The sequence below is a fragment of the Rattus norvegicus genome, chromosome 17 (genome assembly GCF_021556685.1).
Source record: "Rattus norvegicus strain SHRSP/BbbUtx chromosome 17, alternate assembly SHRSP_T2T, whole genome shotgun sequence".
In the NCBI taxonomy this organism is placed as follows: domain Eukaryota; kingdom Metazoa; phylum Chordata; class Mammalia; order Rodentia; family Muridae; genus Rattus; species Rattus norvegicus.
Window position 1 is genome coordinate 28,441,168 of NC_141550.1, and position 25,396 is coordinate 28,466,563.

The 25,396-nt window shown below is 41.4% G+C and overlaps 1 protein-coding gene and 1 long non-coding RNA gene across 51 annotated transcripts in view; both read right to left on the reverse strand.

Annotated features, from left to right (window-relative positions):
- Fars2 (phenylalanyl-tRNA synthetase 2, mitochondrial) overlaps nt 1–25,396 on the reverse strand; it is a 434,171-nt gene that overhangs the window by 212,037 nt on the left and 196,738 nt on the right.
- LOC148000090 (uncharacterized) lies at nt 15,297–22,288 on the reverse strand. The gene is made up of 2 exons (XR_015641254.1): nt 20,547–22,288; nt 15,297–20,353 (listed from the first exon to the last, which is right to left on the reverse strand). It is a non-coding gene; the product is annotated as an uncharacterized LOC148000090 (long non-coding RNA).

Sequence of the window (25,396 nt, forward strand, 5' to 3'; positions counted from 1 at the left end):
TTTATTCCTTTAGCTTATACCTATTATGACATATATATATATATATATATATATATATATATATATATATATATATACATATATATGGTAGAGGCTTTCTCACTGGTAATATCAAATAAACTAAGAAAAAAGAATAAACAATTAAATAATTACTTGGTATGATAAAATTTCGTTAAATCTCATATCACTAGGTGAAGTTACTGTTACCAACTCTATTTATTAATAAATGAGAAAACCAATGTTTAAAGAGCTTAACTAATTTGCCCAAGGTTATATAGCTATCTGGTCATAAGAAGTAGAAAATCCCACTGAAAATTAAATACATCACAGACATGTGACTTCTAGGAGAAGGGTTCCAGAGATGGCCATTTCCTGGTTTGGTAAAACAGCTCTCGGGGGCCATGGATGATCCTTGCTCCTTTTATCTTCTTGTCCTACCTGCCACGATCAATGCTTTAGTTATCTGGTGCTGCACAGAGAAAGAAAGCTTGCCTAATACTCCTACTTCCTAAAAGACATCCTCCAGAGCTGGGTTGCTAGAACACTAAGCTTTAAGGGGTGAAAGAAACATGGTAGCCTGGCTTCTCTAAGTCCAAAGGGAAAATGTCTCTAAGGAGAGGTGGCACAGGGGTCAGTCAGCCAACCGTTAGTACGTGCCAGATCCAGGAGCATAAAGCATGAGAGCTCATGTCCATCCTCAAGGGATACATGCTTTCAAAGCAAAGAGACAATGAGTCACAAGCTCTGTGAGTGCTGAAAATGAGGTTCTATGGGACTGCAGAGGAAGGAGGAGTTACTTTAAAATAGGCTGAACAAGTCTATTAGGAAAAGTACATCAGAAATGTTCTTAAATGACTACAGGGTCTTGAAGATAAGATTACCAACCAGAAGAAAAAAAAGGCACACAAATGGAGACAGAAGCATGGCCTTGGGCCAAGCTGACCAAACAGGGCATAGCATAGTGCAGGAAAATTCAGAGCTTTAAACATCATACCTCCCTCTGCCTTTTTTTTTTTTAAGAATTGAAGGCTAAATACAGTAATATTCAAGTCACCAAACAAGAGCTCATGTCCTGCCTCTTATGCCAGCCTCAGACTATCCCCAAATACAGAGCTTTCGTTTTTCAGCCTATTTCCCTCAATTTCATTGTAAAACCCTAGATTTTTAAAAGAGAATTAAATGTTTTTAAAGTAAGATGCTACAAGTAAGCTATCGTACAGTAGTAAAGAACAGCCTCTTCATAGTTTAATTGTTTTGTTTAACCACCTCATAGTTTAATACTAAAATTAATATTTCCCATCTTATATATAGAAATTGTGATTTATTTGCTGTTCTTATTTGTTTGTTTATGGCTAAGGTCTCACTAAGTAGCCCAAGTTGACATTGAATTCCTGTCTCCCCCACTGAATGCTGAGATTCCTGACTTGAAGTGAAGGTTGGCTTTTGTTTGTTTGTTTTGTTTTGAGACATGGTCTCATGTAGTCCATGCTAGCCTCAAACTGTATAACCAAGGATGACGTCAAAATTTCTGATCACCTCTTTCTAGCTTGCCTGTGCTGGGATTATAGGAATGGACACCGTGCCTGGTTTTATGTGGTTCTCGGAATCAAATCCAGAGCCTCAGGTATGCTAGCCAAGCACTGCACCAATTAACCTGGATCCCTAGCCCGTTTGGTTTGAGATAGTTTAAGGCTATCCTGAAACTCTGTAATCCAAGCTCATCTCCACTTCCCAGCAACCATCCTGTCTCCGCCTCCCAAATGTTGAAATTGCAGGAATAAACCACCTCCTCAATGAGAGGCAGTTTTCACGTTATTACTTACTATGCTTTGTTTTAAATTGCTTAAACTGAATATAGATATTTAAGTGATAAAGAAACTGGGCACCACTTGACATTAACTAAAGAGATCATTGCTTTTCGCTTCCCATTAAATTTGGAATCTTTAACAAGGGGAGTCACACCCATAAAAAGTGCTTGAGAAAACATTCCAGAGCAGCGGTGCACACTTGCCCAAGCTGGGAAATGCCTACACTCACATCAAATTCATCACTAGACTTCCTTCTTAACAAGTTACCAAAACAAGGCCGCAGGCAGAAAACGAAGCAGGCTCAGTGAATTTACTATATTGTAAACAAGTCTTTCAAGACCCAGAGTAGAAGTGAAGGGAGGGCCAAGAAGTCCCCTAAGCATGAATTACCAGGATACTTGGAATCTAGAAGCCCTGACTTGGAGAACAGGTGAACAGTGGCCTTTTACAGAGACAGAAGCGTCAAGCATTAGCTCACACTTGAGGAAGTCACCTGACCCAGCCCTTGGCTGACTAACAAATAAGTCAAAGGAACTGTCAGGAATGAAACACAGTCTACAGACTTAAAGTATTTATCACCTGTTCATGGATCCCATCGATCATGTGAGTGTGTGTGTGCGTGTGAGTGTGTGCACAGACCCACATGCAGGTATGTTATATACACATGTATGTAACACATTCACATCATGGACATATTGAGAAGAATGCCCTCTATTTTCACAGGTGTGGAAGATATGAAAACATACTAACGCCCACTTTAAACATCTTAACTCATAGCTAGCATTCCTAAAGTATTAAACTGGATGACGTCTCTCTTTATGCAAAAAGAATGGTTGTTTTCATCTCTCCACTAGAAAAATAGCTCTCCAGAAGAAAAGTTAACTGTGCTCTATTTCTTGTGACACTGTTGAATTTTTTTTTTGTTGTTGAGGAAAGGAACTTAATTTAGAGTAAGTAGTGCCACTGTCACTTGAGTCTATGAACGATGAAAGGAATGTCAGCTGTTCTAATTCCATAATTCCCAAGCATTGACAATTAACGGAACACTCTTTACTAGTGGGAGTTGTTTTAAGCAGCAGATAAAGGAATCACTGAGCCTTTTAAGATTTATTCTCATAACCAAATTGCATATCTCTTCATAATTATCCAAAATATAATTAAAAGATGACATTTAAAAACAAACCTTAAAAAAAAAATCAAACTGCATCCCACTCCCAACGGAAAAGTGAGAAGCAAGGCCTGCCTTCCAGGAGCAGTAGGAGGAAGTGCACAGCAAAGCCCATAGTGATCTCAGCCTCCCTGCGTGCTGCAGCTGTCACCCTAGGCATCAATCTCACTTGTCAATACGGGAAATGCTCAATCGTATCACTGAATGTTATTGGACAGGTATTAATTGTGCTGTTCCACTGCTGAAGAAATATTTGTCGACCTTTCACAACAGAAAACAAATCAATAGGAAGATCTTGTGAAAACTGTTTTCTCCCTGGGTTTGCTCCAGAACTGGGAAAATTTACAGAGTTACATATTTGTTAGACCATCTGTTTGAAAAGTATCTACAGGAAGAGAAAAGGTGTCTTTTCATGTTAGCCCAAACACAAAATCCAGGGGCCTCTATAATTCTCCAACTGGACTCATATACTAATTATCAAAACATGAAATTGCTGAGGAAAAAACCTAACAGCTTGAAACTATCCCCACATAACTGTATGAATGTGCCTCATTTCAGTCTCTCTTCTCTGCTGTCAGCTCTGCTCATCAACACTAAGACAGTTTACTTTGTACTCTACATCACCAGAGGGCACATCCTCAAAGAACAAGGGATTAAGGTCTAACGGAAGGATCGTGAACAGTATGGTCAAGGAGTTTTTCAGGGCTTGGCCCACACGGCTGTGTGCAACTATTTATAACAACTTCTAAAAATACAGGAAACTTAACCAAAACAACAGTAACAAACAAAATTAGGCCAAAAAGTTTTTGCCTAATAACATTTCACATATATTAACCAATACTTTTTAGTTAAAGAATTTGACATAAAAATAAGAAAAAGTCAACTAACCCCAAAAAGGCCAACCCATGTATGAACCAAGGGGCCTCATGCAAGTGACAAGATGTCCTTCAACAAATACATGATCAGAACAACTGTGATACATATTTATCATGGCATCCATAATACTGTACAAGTATAGTTGATAAATCAGTCCCCATGAATCTCCAGGGAATTACACTGAATGAAGAAAGCTAATCTCTAAAAGCTACATCCTGTGTGATTGCATTTTGTGTTAATATAAAATAATAACATTTTAGACACTGAGATAGGTCAGATAGAAACTGTTAGGTCAGGGTGAGTTGAAAGAAAGAGCCTTAGAGATGCTTGGTGGTTACCAGGAAGCAGTTCTGGGAAACTATGAAAATATTGTTTAGCAATGATCATGCTCCTTTTAAAACCTGAGGGCTTTTGTGTGGGCAAAGAGTTAACACCACACACTCATAACTATTCTCATGCTCACACAGAATCCTATGTACAGTTCCAGAGAACCTCGAACTCTCTGTAGTTCTCTCTTCCCATGAAACAACAGGCTTGACCACAAGTCTGTGTGAGGAGCTCAGTGTCCTTCTGACACCTCTCTTCTACAGAAACATTTGGCTTTGGCCATGTACTACATATCTACTTCGGACTCCTTCTCTCCTGTGATCTACCTTTGTGCACTATTTGGTGGGATGGCCAACAGAACACGGCCTGTTGTGGGCACGACTGCTGTTTCAGAAACAGGATTAAAGAAAAGAATGTTAAACGGAACACTTCCTAACATCAGAAGAAGTCCCCAGTTAGGAACTGCGGACATGCATGTGTTAGGTTTCCAAACAACTAAGTATCACATATAACATACACGAAAGGGTCATTTTGGCTCACAGTTCTTGAGACTTAAGTGTGCTATCATACGTGTCTCTGAAAGTGCAATAGTAAAAAAAAAAAATTGCTTCTTCATGTCTAAGAAGCAAAACAGAGAATAGGAATTCTACAGTCTCCTTCCAGGAAATGCTCTCAGTGCCCACCTACAGGCCATTATCTGTCTCAAGGCTTTGGCATGTCCCAAGAATGAGCGAGCCTTAGGGAGCAAGCCTTTAGTACGTGCCTTTACAGGACATTCAAGATCCGAACCACAGCAACCGACTGTGAAGACTGGTGAGCTCATCCTCACCTCCATGCTGGAGGAGTAAAAGCTAAACATGCAGTGCTCTTTGCCAAATGTCTTCCTTCGAGGACTTATTGACCTCCCTTCCTCTATCTCCTCAGAAAGTAAAGTGGCTGCCCACAAAAGGAAGTAGGGCAGAATCTGGTCACATTTAGGAAAGTCTCAAGACCAACAATGCAGCAAAGGGCCACCAGAGGACCTGGAGGGCGTCTGTGCGGGATGAAGGAGTTCATGTGTTGTGGCTTCATGGGCTCCAGAAAGAAAGTAGCTCTCCACTGCAGACAGCTGTGCCTGCCCTCCTTCCCTCCTCTCTACCTCAAAGGCCGACTGAGTTCCTTCCTCCTCCTTCCTGCTGCCTCTGCCCACACCTTTCCCTGTCATGCTTCTGGCTAACAATGGTCCTAAATAGAGCAGCACATGCTAAACTGAGTAGACATGAAGGAAAAGGAAGTAGAAAATCACAAGTTAATGGGCCCTAATTTTCTGGTTTTATCCCCTTTTCTTCCAGTGTTAAATCTTAAAATTTCATCCATTTCACCAAGTCATTCTTTCCAAACGAATCCAACACATCTTTTAGCCATGGATATTGACTATAAGAAGAAAAACAGATGGAAGGGAACTTAAAAGGACATTGGAATAGAACTGCACAAAAATAAGATTGGCAAAGCCAAGAACATACTTCCGCCAGTCTGAGCACATACAACTTCTATAATAATACGTGTTAAGCAGGCACATATCAGTAAAATGTCCTCTGTGGAACACAGTGCCAATTGTTCCTTTTACCACGCAACAGGTCAAGTAATACCAACACCAACACTTAGAGCAAATGGAACTTAAAAGGCACATCTCACTGTGTTTTCCTTCCCGGAAATAAAGGAAGGTGTAGCTCACAGTCACCCTTGCAAATACCCAGGAGTCCACACACTGCAGGCTTCTTAATGATCTCTAAGCATACAGAGATCTGTTCCCTGGAGACCCTCCTGTTCCCTTGTCCCTTGCTGTAGGGACATACATGGTCACAGGTTCTAGATGTTATGACCATAATGGGACACTCCACAATAGTCCGAGAGTAAACAGTCAATGAACTAAGTCATTGGGATTTATAGCGCACTGTTAGTGCAGCGATGGCCTAACCTATCCTGGTTATTAATCAGGCTTCGGATTCTGGTGAATGGAGGAATCTAGAGTCACTGAAGGGTAGCACAGCCACGGGATAGTACCACATTCTTAATATTAAAGCCATTTTATTCTATATAAGTAATTTTGATCACCAGTATAAGCTTTTTACTTAGGCTTCAGAGGAGATTTACAGAAACAGAGGCACTTATAAATAGTTATGAAGATGACATTCCTGAACTGCACTGAGGAAGCATTTGACTGAAATGTATGAAATGAAATCCCTGAAAGTCTAAAGAACAATGCAGTGAGAAAGGTTACCCAGGGGGGCTGTGGAATCATGATTTCCAGAAGTTCCTATAAAAAGGACTGACAACCCATCCTTGGTTATATCGGAATTTTAGCTGGCTAGAATTCTTGCCACCTAGAATTTTCTTGGTCAGAAAAGCCAGAATGCTTTTCAGGAACGTTTCTCAAACTTTCTAATTCTTAGTTCTGGAAGTGTTTTTCTGTTTCCGGTTAAAAGTAAATGGAACTTTGATGTGGTTTTGCTCAATAGTAATTACTTCAATGATTATTACCCATAGAAGCACTACACAAGGAACACTAGCGTACCACAGGGATAGCCAAGGCTACTACCATACATGGAACATGGCTCTCACTGTCACTGTCAGCCACCAACTGTTATTCCAGATACCACAGGTTACTAAGTGTAAACAGATCTTCCCTTCCTGCTGCAGGCTGTCACCCAAACCCAAATCTTAGATTAAAATAAAAGCTCAAAAAAAAAAAAAAAAACCTGGGAGTGTTTTTGGCCACTGGGACATGATACTTCAAGATTAGTATCTTGAAGATTACAAAAGAGATCAAGTGAAAGAGAAAAACAGACTGTAACATAGGAACAAAGAAGACTTCTGAGAACTCCTGTACATATTCGGAAAAGCTTCCAATAACCAGAGTTCAGAAGCAGCACTGGCTGTACCCAGAACGAGGCAGAAGTAGGGGTGGCGCTTGATGGTAAATTACGTTTGTCAAAAGAAGTCTGACTCTGATTGCTTTGAGGGTAGCAGATGAATCCCTTATTCAGTGGCCAAACAAAATCGAACAGGACGTCCAAATATTCCAATTTACTAACATATGCACATGCTGATATGCTCCCATTTTCTATTGTAATAAATTTATAATGATTTTAAATCAATATTTTACTTCTTTGGGGACTGTATTTCTTTGAAAACTTACTTCCATGTGTGATCTATTCTCAGAAACTCCAAGGGTAATTTGAAAAATATAGCTCCATCATTTTTTTACTCAACAAGATTGGCGAAAAGATTCAATGTGACAATGAAAAATGTAAGCAAGGAGGTAGACAAACAGGACTTTCATACATTGCTGCCAGGGTAAGCAGGGGAATGCAGGAGGCTGCAGTTCTATCTGTAACACATTCTCAGAAGCTGGTAATGTGACTGAGTGTACACAGTGCTGTTCTTTGTATTTTGGGAAATAATTTACATTTTTCTTAACAAAAACTTAAAAAAAAATGTATTGTGTAAAGGGATGTAGGGTGGGACAGGTCACTTCCTTTATACCCTGAAAACTAAAAAGTGTACAGACAAGTGTGACTATTAGGACAACAGCTAAAACCATGGCTTCTTCTCAAGACGCCTGCTTTTACTTCTCATGGCCTTAACATTCAATGTTAGTAAGTTTGTTTCCTTCCCATTTCGAGAAAGGGCCTAATTCAATAGCCCAGGTTCACCTACAGATCATGCGGGCCTCAAACTCCTGTTAATCCTCCTGCCTTAGCATTCTCAGCCATGCGATTACAGACGAGGCCTACACTTATACTTAAACACATACCCTCATGGTTCAGCAAGATGGTAAAAGCTAAAACTGACTACGTGAGTTGAATGCCTGTAACCCACATGGTAGAGGAAGGATGGGATCGACTCCTGCTAGCTGTGCTCTGACAACTTTACACACACACATGCACACACACACACACACACACACACACACACACACAGACACACACACCACTCTCTCAAAATAGATTGTTGAAAAATCTTTAGCAAATCAACCAAGCTTATTATTTTTGAAGTGGATTTATGAAGCTTAGGTTTGACCCACCTTAGAGACAAGCAGGAGTCTTTGACACAATAGTGCCTGGGATCGAGGAGAAAACGTCTTAAAATCTGCTACTAGCCTCACACTGTGAAAACTGTCTAGCTCAGGACTGAACAGCAATTTTAAGAAAATCACCTAAGGACATTAATAGGCTGAACTGAACTTGAACAGAACTACCCAGTCATCCCATTTGGTTACTCAAAGCAACACTGGATAGAGCCTCGCCATTCACTTTTCAACACAGCTCAGCATTAAGACCACGCCTGGGCCCATCCAATGTGATTCAGTGGAAGGAACATTACGTTGGCACTTGACAACCAGACAATAAAATATGGTAATACAAGGAGAGGTTATTTATTTTCATATATTACTATAGCAATGATACTGGACTCAGAGACTTACTATTGAGAAAACACACGGAAGTCTTGAAATACAGAACTGGTCTTTGCTTAGAATATCTTCTTTCTTGCCTTTGTTGGGAATTATGACTGGAGAAACGAGCAGCATTCCCTCCACTCCATAACCAGGCTTTCCTGGTTTTAATTATTAAAACCATGATCATTTGAAAAATACAGTGTTTGTATTTAGTTACTTTTCCATTACTGTGATAAGAAACTATAAATGAGGCAACTTATTAAAAACTATTTGTTTCAGGCCATTAAGAATCCATGATGGCGGAACAAAGGCATGGAGGCAGGAACAGCTGAGAGCTTATACCTCCACCCAGCAAGTAGCAGGAGGCACTGGGACTGGCATGAGACTTTCGAAACCTCAAAGGTTAATCTCAGCAACTCACCTCCTCCTAAGCTTTCCCAAGCAGTTCTACCAACTAGGGTCCAAGTATTCAAACAATGAGCTTATGGAAGTCATTTTCATTCAAACGACCTCGCTCTGTTCCCTGGCCCTAGACAGGCTCATGGCCATATCACAATGAAAAATTCATTTAAACCAAATTGAGAAGTTCCCATGGTTTTGCAGCCTCGACATTTACTAAAAGTCCAAAGTTTAAGTCTCTTCTAAGATGCAAAAGAATCTCAATTGTAACCCCTGTAAACTAAATATGCAAATCACAAATGTCCAATTTACAACGGTTCTGAGTATACATTACTATTCTGAAAGGGAGGAATCATGGAATAGCAGAAAAAATACTGGATCAAAGGAAGACCAAAGTTCAAATCTACTCGGTCCACGTCTGCTGTGAAAGGGCTTAAATGGCTCTTCCTTTCCGTCTTTGCTGCCTACAAGATACCATCTGTTCTCTGGCTGGTTCCACTGCCCAGTTCGAGCTCCCTTGGCAGACATACACGGCTGTAGAACCTCCAACAATGCAAGCCAGGCATCCTTTCAGAGCTTCACTCAACTCAAGGGTCTCTCAGAGCCTCCATGCAAGGACTCCCCTGAACTATGGAAGAATATTCTACAACCTCCTTACTAGTGTATTGTTCATGACTCTAAGACAGCACCAGAGAGGACATTGACAAGTTTAGCTACCAACTGAGGTGAACATTGGGCACCGTGAATCACATTAGTGATGGATTTGATTGATGTTTCAGGAGTAGGGAGTTCCGTAGACCCTTCTTCTCACAGTTTGGAAGCTATGCTGGGCAGGGTCTTACGCTGAGGGCATCCTGCCCTTATCGCAGTCTGTGTCAGGCTGCTCCTTAATGGCATTGTTTCTTCCAGCACAGCTTTGCTTTTTTACTTCCCAAACTGTACATTTTGCATTTCTTTCTACTCCAATTGCTCTTTTTTAGCACAGATTCACATAACAGTGGTTACTAGCAAGCATGTAATAGAGTCAATATTAGGCTGTCTTGTAATCATCTCCACCAAAGAAATTAGAGAATTACTTCTGAATTAGCTCAGGCCAAGTCTTAGGCCAAGGGCAGAAGGTAGCCACACTCTTTGCCAAAATATCACAGGAATGGCTATAAACTCAGTTACTGTTAAAGTCCTTGTTTCCTTTTGATTCCTCCCCACCCTCCACAGTCCACACATATCTCGGCACTACTGCCTTCCAGGTTCCTACTGTGAGAACCAAAGTTAAATGCTGGAGCCAATTGTCTTGGTTTTCACTCCCTTAAGCAAGTTTGTTTGACCTATCTGCACCAAGTGTGTTGGAGCACGTGTGGGGGGCCATGTGTGGCAGGAAATACATCTGGATGTATGCTTGTCCCTGATTGGACCTGATGGGAAATGTGGTGAATTATGGGTTCTGCCTTTTTAAGCCCCTGGTATATGTGACTCATGGCCATTTCCCTGGGAACTCTGGAGTGGTCCTGGCCAAAGCCCATCCTTCTGGCCGGTATTTAATTAAAGCTTTCTTCAAATTTGGCTCAAAGACTGTAGCAGTGGTCTTAGGCTCAACCCACGGGACTAACAGTAGTCATGTGACCCATTAAGCTCTGCTTATATATTCAACTGCTTTTCCAGTACCAAAGTCTTCCACATTTTTTGGAAGAAAAAAAAAATCCTAAAACAATCATGTGGTCAGGTATGTTACAGCAACAGTCTACCTCCTAATACCAACTTCTTAGTTAGTTTCCTATTGCTGTGATACAAAGCAACTTAGAGAAAGAAGAATTTGGGGATTCCAGAGGACTAAGATTCTATCACCATCATGGTGAGGTACCTGGCAACAGACAGTCTGAGCTGAGTAGCAGCTGAGATCAATCGCCCTGATCCACAATCAGGAAGCAGACAGTATACTAAGGAGGGCAAGAGGCTTTTTAAATATTAAGCCCACTCCCAGGGACAACAAATGTGGGGAACAAATATTCTAATGCTAGAGACTTATGATGGACATCTCATTCCCACTACCACCAGGGTATTTTATATTAAGTCTTTGAAACTTTCATACATGCTAAAATATATTTTGACAATATTTACATTTCATTCCCCCTCCAAGTTTTCCCAAGATCAACTCACCCCCCCAAAAAAAACACACAACTTAGTGTCTTTTACTCCATTAAGTAACCCACCGAGTCCAATTTGTCTTCCCAGATGCTCGTGGGGGTAGGGCCATTCACTAAAGTATGGTCAGCTAATTAAAGGCCACAAACAAAGAAAAATGATTCTTCCTCATCAGAAGCCAACAACTGCCAATGGCTTCTCTGCTAGGGTTGAAATCCATGAGCCCACTCCCTTCCAAGCTGGATGCTGACTGGCTTGATCTTGTGCGCATGTGCGTTCGGGACTGCAGTAGTTCCGTCATGTTCAGAAGACACCGTTCTACTCTGGTTCTCCTCAGCTTCTGATTCTTACATCTTTCCACCCTCTTTTCCACAACAAGAAGGTACTCTGTTCTTCTTTTCTTCCTTTCTTTTCTTTCTTTTTTGGGGGAGGGGCATTCTCTGTGTAATAGCCCATGCTGTCCTCCACCTGCCTCTGATTTCCAAGTGCTGGGATTAAAGGCACGCACCAGGATGCCAGCCTGGACTCCTTTCTTAAAATAGTAAATTTGTCTAAAACTCTCTAATCATAGGCTAGAAAGATGGCACAAAAGAGCAACAATTGCTCTCCCAAAAGAGCCAGGTTCAATTCCCATCACTTACGTGGTCCTTGTAACTATCTGTAACTCCAGTCTAAGGGGATCCAATGCCCTCTCTTCTGGACTTTGTAGTCACCAAGCACCTGTGGTGCACAGGCACACAGAAGACAAAACATCCATACACATAACATAAACAACCAGGGGGAAAAAGCTGGAATCTTCACTATCAACTTGGCCGGTCAGATTTGAAATAACTTAGAAGTCATAACTATGAGCATGTCTGCTATTATTTACATAAAGGTTTAACTTTCTGTTAAAGTTAAAGAAGGAAGACCCATACTGAAAAAACAGCCGTGCTCTATGGACTGGAGTCCTAGACTGATTGGTATGCCCTGTCCTTTGTATCGTGTCTTTCCCAGATATGAAAATCCCTAACTCTGATCCTGGTTGCTGCATCATGCTTGGTCAGGTGTGCTGACACGCCGTTGAGAGAAGTAGGTAGCGCACACACTTGCAATGTTTTATTTATTCCAGGCAAGAGCCTGCTCACCATCTGCTCATGGCTTTTGGCTGCATTTCTCATGGTTTCTGATATGTGCAAGGTAATCTCGGGGAGTACATTTAAGTTGCAAAATTTTACCATAAAGTAGACATTCTGCTTTGGTAAAAAACGTATCCCACACATCATTGCAAATATTATATCAACCCTTACTAATACAAAAATCTTCGCAACATTGAGAAAAATTCCAAGTGCTGATGATGCATCTACTACAAAATTCCACATTACTCCAGAAACCCTTGCTTATTACTAAGAATTAGTTCTTTTAGTAATAGTAAATCAGGATAGTTTTATTAGAATTGTGAGCCGTAAATGAGTATTAAAATTATCAGATAATTATAAAACATATTTCTTAGCTGATGAAACAACATTTAAATTACTGATTGCAGATATACTATATTTTAATGAATTACACTGAAAATCAGCAATCCTTGATGGGTTCTATCATAGCTATATACATTAGTATATTATTTCTGGCTCTTCCTTGAGAAAGGACCTTCCTCAGACAACCACTCCTATTTCCTTTATTTTATACCATATTCGTTCTTCGTAATCACATGATATCCTTCTGTGGTAAACAGTCCCAGCCTGCCCCACTCTGACCTCCTCCATGAGCATCACAGACTCATATATTCTAAACTATTTTGAATATACATCAAGTCTTATCAAGTTATTGTTTCTACCAAATGCAAATTTTGGTTACAACACAACCACTTCCCAGTAACCACAGACTGAACCTCAAGAGTGACAATTTTTTCCAAATCCAAGTCCAGATTCAGGCCAGTATCCTAGCCAGTGCTCCCCATCATCTACTAGATGCACAAACTTCAAAATTCTGACACTGGCCATTCTCCATGTTAAACAGGTAGAGAGCAACATTAACATTAACATTTAAGAGATCAACAGCAATGTGACCAATTGCTATGAGGCCGGGCATGACATCTTAAACACCAGCAAATACCTGAGGCACTTCCCAAGCATCAAGTGTCTGTAGGACTCAGTTTTCCTCTGCAGACTGACTCCTAACCACTCTTAGAGAGTTAGCTCAGACAATCCTTCCTACCTCCCTGTCTTGGCCAAGTTCTGAGGCTCACACTCCATCCACCCTCGCCTAGAACACCACGGTATTTGACCAAGCATGGGTCTGTCTATACTTCTGTCTCTAACACAATTCTAGTTTCCCCAGAATGAAGTCTTATTAAATCTGTTCATATTTATACTTCAGGCTTCTTGTAAAAGCTTGTTCACAGAAGCAGGTAAATGAATCTACTTTAAATTTAATAGAGACAGAAAGACACATGTATCACTCCTAAATAAACATGTTGTATCAATGGTTAATTCAAAACCGTGAAAAGTTGTACTCTAAGCATACACAATGCTTTAACAGGCTCCCTTTTAATTACATACCTGTGATAATATTGTACCTATAATCATAGCTTGGATACAATAAATAGATTTAAGTTCTGGAGGTTTAAGTTTTCTATCTGATCTACCTTAAGAATAAAGAGAAAATAGGTAAAATAATTTTAAGGGATGAATAAAAATTTAGTGACTATGTAATAACAGTCCCACAGGCAGATGTCTAGTTAGTTAAGGCTTCTGTCATACTAACTGGCTGATATGGCTACATCAGCTACCTATGTTAACCAAATAACACTTAAAACTGACAAAACATCCGTACTATTGAATCTTGTTTTCCAGCCCATTTTAGGATGGCAAGGCATAGAACATTCTGTTCAGCCAAAGTTCACGGTTCTACATTCTTAGATCCTTCTAGAACCATGTTAGTAGTTCTATCCCAGGAAATAGGTGTGAAGGGACACGTGTCACTTGTGGTGTGAGGCACTTCTATGCCACTGAAGTAAGACCTAGGAGCTGACTGGATGGAGCTGTTTCAGTGTGAAATGGGCCTGCTCTTCTGCTGAGCTCCCCACCGGTCCCTGCTGATGCATCTAGCATTTCCAAGAGCAGGGCATATGCATTTGTTGTGCTAAGTGACTGGGATTCTGAGAGTTTGTTTCTTTCCTGCCACAGCAGCTCCTGCTTAATTACCCAGACTAACACAGACAGCAAACTAAATTACATACATAAGGCTGTGCATCTCCAAGTCGAATGCCGTGCCAAATGTAATTAATACACCACTTGAGCTACTGAACACAAATCTACTGTACTGATATTGTTACTATTATTTATTTTAAATGGAGTGCTAAATTATACATTAAATTTAAAATGCTCAGGTGTGTAAAGTGTAAATAAATTCACAAATTATGAATGTAGAAATAGAGAAAATAAAATGTTGAGAATGACTTTATCATCAGTCACTGTGAAACTGGCATTTTCCCAAGCAATGGCAACACCGTGCCATGTCCTGGTTTGGGCACAATGGCTTTCCTTGCACTTGGGGATTTCATTCCATGAGAAATTCCTGAAGAGGCTTCACCTATCCCTCTCAGTACCTCTCTTTCTTATTGTCTGTCATTTGCATCCTGAGTGGCACCACTTATGTGTAATAGCCACAAAAGTTATTATTATTAGTCCAGCTAGGTAAATGTATTTCTTTACGTTTTGTACTTTGCAAATTATTTTATTTCCACCGATGTGACAGTCCAGGGGACTGACTAGTGATGTACAGGGTGCCACTGGCGACCATCCCCGCAGGCATGCTGACACTAGCTGTACTGGAACACTTGGGAGGAGCTGGAGTTGTATCAAGTAGAGTTGCTCACAGAGTGACAGTGCAGACTGAAAACGGCTTTCCTTTGTATTACAGCAAGAAAACTTGTATCCAACTGGAAGGGGAACGCTCTAAGCCCAGAATCTCCATATTTAAAATTCATACTTTAACACATTTACAGCAAATTTCCATATATGTTTAGAGTTTCAGTGCCACCAAGCCTTTCTTAACAACCGATAAACTATGCTATCCCCAGTTACTATTACAGTATTGGACTCAGCTACCCACATCTGAGAGGAGCAAAACTTGTCCTTTTTTTTTTTTTTTTTCAAACTGTTACTCTGCCATACATTTCTTTCCACTAAACATGCTCTTGGTTGAGAAGAATCTCATTGTAAGCTGTGCAATTTGACTGCATGGTTAGCAGATTACTTGTGCTTCATTTATGAGTTTGGCTGAATAGTTTGTGAATTTGCAAGACACAGAATTATTTTAAAGTCACAATACACCTGGGACATTTCTAGATTCCCTTTATGCTTTTTTTTCTGTCCTGATTTACACTTTCATTTTCTGTTTTCTATCGATGTATTTTACGTTTTTCTATAATCACTCTTAAACCTTGTGTGTACCACAAGAACATGCGGGTGACCAAATGAAGGGAGCAACAGTACATTGCCCTGACTAGAAAACATGCTTTAAAATGTTATTTTCTGTATATGGCTGTATGTTTTTGTTGCATGTTTGTATGTGTACCATGGGTGTTTCTGGTACCTGTGGGGGTTAGAAGAGCCCATCAGACTCCCTGGAACTTCGGTTATAGGTGGCTGTGAGTCATGTGGGTGGTGAGACCCAGACTTGGGGGCTGTGTACAAGCAGTAAGTGCTCCTAACCACGGAGTCATCTCTCCAGACAGTAAACATTTTGTAATCTAAAAAACAATTAGTTTCGAATATTTAGAATGTGCAATAGCACACAAAGGCTGCTGTACTCTGAAACCCCAGCAGGTTTCTGTCAAGGACTAAGTACTGACTAAGACAACTTACCCAAGCTTAGTGTTCATTTTCTGGGCCTGAAGGCTGCAAAAGAGACTAGTAAACACAACTGGGTAATAAACAGTAGTTACCATGACAATCTCAACCCACTGCCTCCCTAGATGCAGAAGAGATTCTGGAACAGAAGGCCTAGAGGAAAAGCCAGAAAGAGGTTGGGGGAGGCAGCACCAAGAACAAAAATGCAGGAGCACCACGGGTAGCATTTTAATCACAAAAGAACACTTCATATCTTCCTTGGCTAATATGAAGTCATTCTTCACCCCATGGCCAAATGGCCCTTCCTGGGATGTTCTCCCACGGCCTTCTGGAGTAGGATAGATTCCCATGAGCTATTTGTTTTATACTATTTGATAATCGCTTAATGCTACAAATGGAAACCCTCCTCTGAGGCAGGCACAGCTTGCTCAGGTAGGAAATGGAGCACATGGAAGAGCTCTGCTTCTTTCCTGAGTCCCAGTCTTAGCTAGTAAAGTCACTGCCTATCCTAGCCACAGAGCTAGATTCTTTTTCTTCCCTTATGAAATAAACCATTTGTTCTACCTCATTCTGACTTCCGTCCCCTGAGCCTAGCTCCATGATAGTAGCCTACTAGTCCTCATCCTTTTCTGGTAATTATTTCCATAATCTCTGACTTCTGAGTCTCCAGTACTGGCTCCTGGGAACCCCACTTCCTTAGCTACATTAGAGAATGAAAACTGGAGGATGCTGATGAGTCAAGCCTGGAAGAGTCCTGGCAGGACTAATGGCTGACATGGCTACCTTCCCTCAGTTCTAAAGCGGCCAGGGTAAAGTCTCTCCCACACTCAGCTCTGCAGTTTGCCCACATCTGTGCTACTACTTTTATGCCCAACACTGATGCCTACTATGCCCCCTACTGGCTACTACTGTTGAACTCTCATATGCTGCTGTAAAGAATGAACAAATGGAGATATTAATTCCTCAAAAAGAAGCAAGCAAGCAAACAGGTAGCACATTTGCTAGGTGCCTTGCTTGGCCATTTTTATCTGTAGTTATGTGTTCCTTACATCTACTTCTGAAATCCCCAGCACAGTATCTGTAACTCAGGAAGTACCAAGTCATGCCTTGAGAAGAATGGGAGAAGAAATGAACAAATGGACAGACATCATCAGCTGAAGACACAGTGGGTACCAAGCAATGTTCTGCTTCCTCATAGCAAGCCCAAAGGTATTTGCCAGTTCCCTTCAGAAATGGGAACGTGCAGGTCATAAGAGGCATAATCAACACAAATGACTTCTGGGAAGCCAAGGAGGTGGGTTTTTGTTTCACTTCGCTTTCAATTCCTCTGAAATTGATTGCAACAATTTAAGGACAGCACAAAATCATAGACAATGAACTACCCCAGGTGGGAAAGGACCGGATGTGAATTCCAGCATTCACTCTGCTCCTGCTCCTGCTACATCCAGTTCCACAGGCCTTCTATGTATGCCAACTATCCAGCTCCCCACCTCCTTTCACTCCTTACTTTATTTGAGCTTTTCACTGTTGAAACTAATGAGTGTTAATAGCCTATAATCCCTTGTGACAGAACTGGAGGGCTTGCTTTCTGAAACTTGTTTAACCAATACATGCAAAGGATCTGATTGATAAGCATATACACTCGGCCACAGGTCCCGTGCATGACATGTGGCCCTGACCCATCCCTAGCTTATTTTTGGTTCTCAATCAGCACTTGAACAAATGATAGCCCCACTTATCTTACTTTTACATCCTGAGGTCCTAGAAAAAGTAGAAATTGATGTGTATGAACAAAGTCTAGATGGTCTGAAAGAGCAGAGAGTGCAAACTTAAGAGGAAGACAGGGAGACAGCAACCTTGGAACAAAGGCCTCTGCAATGGCTCTGCCTTACTCAACCCTGCCTTCCTAGCCAATTCCTGTTTTTGTGAGCGCAACGGCAGTGAACTCGCCAAAGGACCAGAGGGGAGTGGTACTGCACACACTACACATCCTACCACACGTGTGGCAACTTTGTTTCCGCTTCCCCTAAAACACATTTGAAAACGAAGATGACGTAAGCAAGAAAATCCTTCTGGTTTAATCTGTGGCATAGAATGAAGGTTCCTGTCTAGGCAGGTATTTCTATTTTCTGTGGCTAAGGCACAATTTCTCAATTGTGTCTGTTCCTACAGTTACTTGGGAAAGTTGCCCATAAGTGAGTGATTAATTAGCTTTTTGATTATTGTGTTTAAGAGCCTTGAGGTCTTTAGGTATGTACACCTGAAAATTAAAATTTTATCAACATTAGCATAATGAAATAAAATGATTTTATGTAACTATGATTTATATTTATTCAGTAAGTTCGTTAAGCATAATTTATAGGTTATTTTTCTTCCCACAACTCTTTTTATTCTCTTCATTTCCACCTTCAGGGGAATTTCGTATTTCCCAATCCTTACTTATATACAAAGTCTTCATCTTATAATCTATTACTCTCTCTGCTCGTCTGCCCCTCCATTCCCATTCCCCCTTTTCATTTGTTCTTTGACTCAAGTCCAGGCGATCTTTCATAGGCTGTGGGGCACCTGAGCCAGCTTTTCTCATTCTCATTCTCCTGCACCATCCTGGGTGTGAACGAGTGAAGCTAATGTTTATGGCATCAGTAGCCTTAAGAAAAGAGGAAGAATGGAATTACCAGTGAGGCCTCCAACTCTGTGACCCAGCAAAGCCGCACACAGCAAGCCAACTGCCAGGCACACACGGAGGTATTAGCAGACAATCAGTCAGGTTTCTCCTATTATTTGTTGTAAGGTCAGTACTGTGGCAGGGAATTCCCCAAAGGACAAGAGAGTAGTGGTGGAGCTCAGGCCTGGAACACGTGAGCCAAGCCCCTCACCTTTTTACCTTCACACATTCATTCGCTTATACAGAAAGCGCTCAATTACCAAGGCAAGGCTCTGTCCTCTGCTCAAAATCCCTTCAGTCCCTCAGCAGTGTGCTCAGGGTGTTCAAGACCCAGGTTACTGCTCTTGGGGTCTTAGAGGGCCTACAGATGAGGAGGGAACATAGGCCATGCTATGGTGAGACACAAAAAGTGCCCTTTGAAGTCAGCAGGGAAGGAAACTGTTCCTGCTCCCGGTTAATAATGGGATTGCCTGGAGGGAAGCTGCCCAGGATGCTGTCATGCATCAAGAAGACAAGCTACCATCTAACAGATGTGCCTGCCATTTCTCCAGGTAGATGACAGTCTTCCACTCTACCCCAGTTACTGAGTTAAAAAGATAGGTATCTGTGAAGCGAGATTAAGTATTTTTAACAGAAACAGGGAACAGCATGTACTGTTGAAGCGGACAGTGATTAAGTCAATGGTTCCTGAGTCAACTTAGCCACACCTAGACCATGGTCAGTAGAATAGTAGAAAAGTGGCAAGATCACACACACACACACACACACACACACACACACACACACACACACACACATTCTGTGGGATTTGGGGGAAAAAAGTTCATTTCAAAGCCCAAGCAAAATCTGAAAATGTAGAAAAATCACTCAAAAAGCCAAATAAGAGTCAGCAAGATGGCTACCCAATGCAAAAGTGTTTGCCCAAAAACCCGTCAGCAGAGTTCATTCTCCAGGACCCACATACAGACAAGAAGAGAGCATCAGCCCACTGAACTGCCCTGCAATCTCTGTGTCTGTAGCATGACATGTACAAGATCACCCTCAAAATAACAAGCCATTAAAAGTAAAAGAGAAGCAGATAAAAAGTCTTTTTGATGTACAAGAGGAGTGGCATTAGAGGCAAAAAAAAAAATAAGAAGAAATAATTTTCTAAATAAAGTTATAAGTTCTTCAAATTTCAGTTTCACTTCCTGAGAATGTATATATGAATCACGTCTGATTATCCTCTTTATGACCATTAAGAAGGGGTGTGTGTCTGTGTGTGTGTGTTTGAGAGAGATAGAGATAGATAGATAGATAGATAGATAGATAGATAGATAGATAGATAGATAGATAGAGAGCTTGCTGTGTAATCATGAGGATGTGAGTTGAGATCCTAGCATCCAAATAAAAACTTGGGTGTGGCCATACACACACATGTAACCCTGATGTGTAGCGTGTGTAGACAGCATGGAGATGAGGGTTGATGGCCAGCAGTTTAGATTTAGGATCAATGACAGAGCCTGTCTCAACGGCATAAGGCAGAGTGTGAGAGAGGAGGACACCAGTGTCTTCTTCTAGCCCATGAAGGCATATACAGGTACATGCGCTACCCACACATATACCACATTTGCACATATGCACATTGGAAAAAATTTTAATAGCTTTGGAAGAAAAAAAAGGAGGCAGGACAACAACAAAAATGCCAATGACGGGCTGGAGAGATGGCTCAGCGGTTAAGAGCACTGACTGTTCTTCCAGAGGTTCTGAGTTCAAATCCCAGCAACTACATGGTGGCTCACAACCATCTGTAATGAGATCTGATGCCCTCTTCTGGTGTGTCTGAAGACAGCTACAGTGTACTTATATATAATAAATAAACAAATCTTTTAAAAAAAATGCCAATGACACCAATTCAATTTGAACAAATAAAACATCAATACTAGACTTTGCTTCCTTGTAAGAATTCTGCAAATCACAACTCTGTCTTCTCATCCACAGATGGAAATGGGTTAAATTCTCAGCCTGATGAGCTGGAGCAATGGCTTAGAGGTTACGAGCCCCTGCTGCTGCTGTAGAGAAGACGGGTTCTGTTCACAGCACCCACATCAGACAGCCCACACCTGCCTGTTGTTCCAGTTTCAGGGGATCTTATGGTGTCCTCTTTTCATGAGTACCTTGACTAATGAGGTACGCATATATTCACTCAGACATACTAGTGAACATAAACTACATAAATTTTAATTAAAAATCCCCTAGCCCAAGACTGGGAGGGCTTACCATTATAATCTTTACATTGTATAAGAAAATGATACGTATGTTAAATACTAGATACATAGATATTGTACTGGGAGCATACCTGGCATATTTAAATTTTATTTATTTATGTATTTTATGTAAGTTAGTACTCTGTCTACATGTATGCTTCCATATCAGAGGAGGGCATTGGACCCCATTGAAGATGGTTTCTGGAAACTGAACTCAGGACCTCTGGAAGAGCAGCCAGTGCTCTTAAGCACTGAGGCATCTCTCCAAGTCTTACCTTATTTTTAAAGGCACACTATAGCAGATAGCTACAGAAAGAAGCCAGCCATCTCTGAGTCCCAATGTCCTATCTCATAGCACCCTAGGGTGCTCACCCACTGCCCCAAGCTTGATTTGTCTCAACATCCTTTTCTCCCTCGTCAACTGTACTCTAAAGGGCAAGATAAGCAGGAGACCAGAGCCTTGCACCTCACCGAGCAAGTCCCCATTTTTCCAGTGCCAGCACTCTTTGATTCTGTCCCTCCTCTTCTGAGCTGAGTCGAATGTGGCAGTAAAGTCCAGGAGAGACTGGAATTGTCCTCTACCCAACAGCTCATGCCTTCAAAGGGTTTGTTCACTGAAGTTACTATGTGACAGTTTTCACAACTACACAATGTCAGTGACAAGACTGGGGACTTGTATGACTGAGGTCCAGCTGTCTGCCCTGAGTTTAAGGAAGGTAGGAACTGGTGAGCTGGACCATGTTGGGTGTTTATTAAAAGCTGCCATTCACGTTCAGAGAATTGGAATTCTATCACAAAGTTACCAGTACGTTACCTAATCGGCACATGCACTCTGGATCTTTTTAGGGGCTGGTAAAGCATGTATTTTATGTAAGTTAGTACTCTGTCTACATGTATGCTTCCATATCAGAGGAGGGCATTGGACCCCATTGAAGATGGTTTCTGGAAACTGAACTCAGGACCTTCAGTTCATGGGTAACCATAGCCATTCACTTGAGTTTCCTGCAAACCCCCTCACATAAGGGCTGTTTGGAGACTGGCCCGAGGAGCTGCTCTTTGTTTTTCTCATACTTTACAGAAAATGTCTGCAGACTTCTGCTTTACATTCGTCACTAGATCTTGTCACTTCTCTCTCCAGGAAGCTTCTCAAACCACACTGCCTTCTTGTGTCTGGAGGGAGCACTGCTCACCATCATTTCCAATGTTTCATTTTTGCTACGGACGGGCTTCCTTGCCATCTGGCCCACTCTGCCTCGTCCCCTTGGGTTTTCCTGGACTCAGCTGCTGAACCCTCTCCCACTCACGCCTAAGAACCTGCATGCCCTTAGTTGCCATCACAACAAGGTTCCACAATTCTCACCCAGGGCCCTTAGTTCACACAGCCTCACTCCTCCTGCCCTTGCCCCCATTCAGGCAGTGTCCACACTCCCACGTAGGGCCCAAGTTCCCTCCACCACCACACTGGCCTCTGCTACCCTGCCAGGCCCCAGCCCAGCCTGCCCATTTCTGCAGCAGGGTCTTCTTTTCCTACTCCATAGATCTGTCTTGGCATCCACCCTTGCTTTTTGGTTCAGCCACCAGTACACAGCACTCACTCACTGACTCATTCAACAGCCATTTCCTGAGAGATTTCTGGTTCATTTTATAGACCTCAGTGGCAACTAAAATAAAATAAATAAAATAAAATAAAATAAAATAAGAGACTCAACACTTCAGCAAAGACTCAGATTCGAAGGCCTCTTTTAGGAGTGACCTTCCCTTAGATGTGGAACGCTAACTTGTATTAGATTTTGACAGGTTAAGCTCATCTCCATGCAGATAGCAATAAAGTCTACATCAGACTCAACTATGTTCAAGATAACGTAACAGTTTTGCTTTTATTTACTCAAAGATCTAATTAGTTTCTTTTGAATACATCATATATAGGAGAAGAGTGGGTTTATTAGAATAATAATAGGTATCAATGAGGTATAATACATATACTCTTCTTTTGTAAAAGTTAGCATCTTGTTTATTTTCCCTATCTGCAAATTGCAGTCCCTAGAAATAATCATTAGTTGTTCAGAAGATCCTGAACACAAGCAGACAAACTTTGAGATCATCAGGTCTGAGTATTTATGAATAAATGTCTGGACTTCTAACAAAATAACAAAACCTTGCCCTAGAATCCCTATAGGGGAGACTGGAGATTTCCTCCCTGGGTGTGGTTCCCTTTGCCTTTCTTGCTCTGCTCTTTCTTTAGTTTTCTTGCCATCTGCCATCAAAATATGCCTGCCCTGCCTGCAGTCAAACATGTCATCCTGGGGGTCACCAATTGCTAGGTTGGGCCACTGATAAATAAGCCTGATTAAAAATTAAGCCTCAGTTATGTTCTCTGGTTCTCTCAAAAGCTATTACCACCAACAATTAGTGTGCCAGCCCTCTCTTTACAGTCTCTTAAAACCATCTTGAGTCTTAGCTTCCCATCCTAGTCCACCAATTACTTACTCTTGACTGGGAACTTTTACTTTTAACTGCTTTTTCAAACACAAATTAAAGTACTGAAAATTAATAGCTGGTAGAAGATGAAAAAGAATTTGCTTCAAACTCATTTTTAGCCATTACAAGTCAAGAAGTGCTAAACATCAGACTTAGAGGGGGTGGGGTAATGCTTCCCTTCCATGGACAGGTAAAACATATCTGAGAGATGAAACCTCCAGTCGCAAGTAGGTGTGTATCCATTTCCTGTGTTAGCTGGCATGACACAGGTAACAATGGTGAGGTGAGGCAGGCACAGCAGAGGTTAAACCTGCTACTGTCAGCCGTGGCATACATGTGCTAGGAGCCATGGATTTGCTGGCAAATCTGAAGTTTCTGCCTTTGAAAGCCTATAAGCACTGTGTTCACAGAGAAAGCAGGTGGCATAAAGAGGTTGGTGAGGTTAGAAGTTTCTGTGAATCTGCTTTTAAAAGATCTGAAATCCTAGACAGCGGTGTGCATGCACTCAAATGTGCAGAACTGGGAACAAGTCATCCTGCATTGGAAAATCAAAGCCTTGTTCAGAACACCCACATCCAGGACAGGGCCAGACTTTAAATATATAGTTAGCCTTTTGGCTTCTCTCTGTGGAAATGCTAGATTGCTACCAACAACACTGACAATTTATTGCTATACTCAAATTTCCCTGCTATTCAATTGTCTGTGGACTTTCAGAGTGGCTTTCCATTTAGCTCTTTTATCTAATGATCAACTACTATAGCACAGACCCTTCTCACCAGTAACCAGATATATTATCTAAATCTGCTCCATGCTTCCAAAGCGGACCCACGTGAGACCAAGAGTAGCATTAGCAGTACCAGTAGCATTGGTAAATGCATCTTCAGTATGCCAAGACACCTGGAGTCTGAAGCAGCGGTGAGAGTTGATAGCAAAGAAATAGGGAGGCACAATCACTCATCACAAGCAAACTGAAAGAAACAACTCTTGTCATCAGACTGTCATACCCTAGTCTGGATGGACAGGCTGTCCCTGCCACAGCCATACCTATACTCTAGTTGCATTGCTGAGAACTATCTATTCAGCTGCAAGTGGCCATTGAGGAATTATCTTTACTCCAGGCTCTGCTGGCCTTGATTGCCCAATGGTTTGTCCACTGAAAATACTTTCTTCTTTCTTAGGTCTCATTTAATTCACACTCTACTTCTGCCAGATCCTAGGCAGCTGTCAATAGTCCTGAGACAAGCTGTGCTCCCATGAATCCTTAAGGAGCCTCCACACTGGCTGGGAAATGAAGTTCTCATGAGTAGAATTTCTCACTTTACCATCACACTTTGTCAATGGGGAATCAGAAAGAGAGGGCATGTATTAGATCAGATCTACACCAAGCTTTTGAAATGATCAAGTGGTAAAACTGCTGATGCAAAAAGTCAGGTAGAAATCATGTTTTCATAAGACAACACATTTCCCAAGGGCACTGCTCTTAGAACAGCTGTCTAAGCTGGCTACAGCTACCACTTGTGTCGGCTAAAGATCTGAAGGCCCCTCATGTTAATTTAGATACAGGGAAAGGAGGTAGAGTTTAAAATCCCAAATCCAACAGGAAAAAATGAAAACTAACAGCAAAGGAGCAGGATATGTAGGTCACAGCTAGACCCAAAGTGTAAGTAGTTAGTCACTACTGTTTGAGTCAGATTCAGGTTTCAAAAGTAAAAGAGCAATGAATGTGCTCATCAGATAGATATTCTGGTACACAGAACCACAGAACAAGTTCTGTACAGTTTTCTATTTCTGCATGTGACGACATCAACAAGCAAAAGGGAAGAAAACTGGAAGAAAATGATTCCCAAGTTACTTTAAACCATCACAAGAAGTGAGAACTCTATGAGCAACTCGAGAGAGTAGAGTTTTTAAATGGGTGCATTGCAGTGTGAGAACATTAGCTATCTGTTTACTCAACTCCTGTGACGTGGATCTGATGCTGAGGCCAAGGCCCAGAGGATTGCATCAAAGTATA